Source organism: Gavialis gangeticus, unplaced genomic scaffold (assembly GCF_001723915.1).
Source record: "Gavialis gangeticus isolate Ggan-Ray unplaced genomic scaffold, GavGan_comp1, whole genome shotgun sequence".
Lineage (NCBI taxonomy): Eukaryota > Metazoa > Chordata > Crocodylia > Gavialidae > Gavialis > Gavialis gangeticus.
The window spans coordinates 68,696,236-68,698,840 of NW_017728993.1; positions in this window are offsets into that span (position 1 = coordinate 68,696,236).

Consider the following 2,605-nt stretch of genomic DNA (forward strand, 5'->3'; position numbering starts at 1 on the left):
GTCCCGCCGCCCGCCACGCAAACGGGACCGGAGGCGCCTGTGCGAGCCCGGCTCGGCCTGGCCGGCTCCTGCAACCCTCCGCGGACGCAGCTGCCGCCAGCTCTGCGCCCCTCGCACCCCAGCGGCCTGGGCGGGGCGGCCCCTCCCTGCGACCCCGGGCGAGAGGTGTTCCCCTGTCCCCGCACCGCTGCTCCTCTGCCACCCCTGGACGCGTCTACACATCCATTCATGCACTTATGCTAATACACATTTAGTTGAGTACCTCCACGATGGGGTACTAGGAAAAGGTGCATTCGCCTATTTTACTGCGCATCAGCACCCAGTCTTTTTCGTGATGTTTTAATTCAGGTTAAAACAAGCTAATGCTCAGTCAAGCCCGCATGTAGATGTGCCCACTGAGAACAGCGGTGTCAAGGCTTTGGAACGAGGACAGCAAGAATGAAACGGGAAGCACTCAGACGGGGCTTATCCCATCACAGTGAGCTTTAACGTGCCAGTGCTTGCCTTTTAGGTGCCCTTAGCATGGTCTAAGTGTGACGTCTAACGTCACTGTAGGTCTTTTCCTTAAACCACATCAGTAAAGTTACCAGAGAGTCCAGGATCCCTGAGTCGGATCTTTAATTGGAGCCACTGCCTAGTTAGAATAGTTGGAGGAGTTTACCAGTGGGAGGCATTCTTCATGCAAGGCTGCTGTGGTTCCCCTGCTTGACCTGTGGCAGGTTAAGGTGTTAGGTCCGTGTTGTGTGGGGGGCGACAGTAGTCTTATGTAGAGTTTAGATGACGGAGTCTATAGGATGGGGGTTGGACTGGGTGGCCTCTGGAGGTCCCTTCCAGCCTGACTTCTCTACTATTCTGCAATCTGATCAGCGCAAGCCAGGCACAGCACAGTAAAGAACAGGAGCTGGAAGAGGTGAGAGAAATCCCCAGGTATAGTAGACATACACTTAGCAGTAGGAAAGCTGAATACTGGGTGACCGAGGCCTGTAAAAAGCAAGGAGGGTTGTTTTCACTCATTGGCGGATCTAGATTTTGAAAAGGGGGGTGGTGGAGATGGGGAGGTGCATCATCACTGGTTAGGATCAGTTAGGTGACGATCGCCTATAAAACAACACCTATTGTTTTCCACTTATAAATAAACTAGAAGCTTTACTCCTACGCAAGGGCCTAGGGCTATATTATTCAATTTAAGATTGAAACAAAAACAAGCAACACTATTGGAATGAGTTAAAAGCAATGTGCAAGGCTGTGAAATCAGAGCTTAATTACCAGATAATAGACAGCAGAATGACAGAACAAAAGTTAGCTTGGTTGGCAGAATATCAAGACCATTCAAAAAGAGTGTCATTAACTCCTGTGCAGTGAAGAGTTTAGAAGGGATTGGGTGGATTATAATGAGCCAGAAAGTCAAGTGACTCCCTCAGCACTGCCTGACTAGAAATGCTGTTGCCACTGCCACTGCCAGGCAGTTGGTTTTAAACTGTGGGTACAGCAGGAATCAGAGGAGGTGTAAGTGCACCCATGCACCTAGGGTGGCCATCATAGAGGACATTCCAGTTTCCTGCTGCTCTGTCCTCTGTCCTATATTGATATAGAACCCAATGCCTCTATGTCCTTCAAGAGAAAAACAGAGGATATAAAGGCATCTGGTTTTGTATCAATAGAGGACAGAGGACAATCGGACTGGCCTCTGGTGGGCACCCTATGTGTAACCCCTGGATCCATCCCTGTTCTCACCTTTCCTGTGTGGAAAGAATTCAGGAGTCGGGTAAAATATAACATGACATAAAACCAGTGTCAATGTTTAGTCCTTGGTTCTTAGTATCTAGCTGCCTTATGAATTATTCACCTTTTAAAGGTGTTAGGCAGATTTCCGTTGAGCATGAGGATAGTGAGGACAGAGAGGGGGAGTGGTTGTTCTGTGAGAAATATGTGTGTGTCTCTCTGTCCTTTATATTTTTGTCTGTGAGAGTTCATACTGGTGCATAGTTGCTGTTTAGTTTCAACCACATAGTTGCCATGAGGACACTGGATGCATTGGATCAGGTATATCACATTTTGGGAAAGGTACATGTAGAAGCCAAGTATTGTGACAGTTTTGATATGGGGGCGTTGATAGTAATGGAGATGAGCTTGGAATTCCCACAATGGTGGAAGGGGGGAAAAAACAACCCTTCCAGAAACAGTACTGCCAACCAAGAACAGTAAAAGAAATAATGAGTTAAGCCTTAAAATAATACATATTTTTCCTTGTCTTCTGGTTTTCAATTTTTCAGGTTCATATTTTCAAGCCTTGTTCCCCACATCCCTGGGAGGGGGCTAGAAACTGATGAGAAGCTGAATTTTTCACATATTCACCTTGTTCCAGGAGCTGGAGCTTGAAGACAAACTCCAAATATCATGAAATTCGAAATAAAATACTAGAGGTTGGCAGCACTGTGATATTCTCCATTGATTTAAATGGCCCATGTCCTCACTTTGTATGGACTGGCAAAGCACAGGTAATTTGGCACAGCTAGATTATTGGCAGTTGTGGTACACTGCTTTAGGTCAGTGGAGGACCTGGCCATTATTGCTTTTAAGCAATTTTTATGAAAGCTGCTGACAT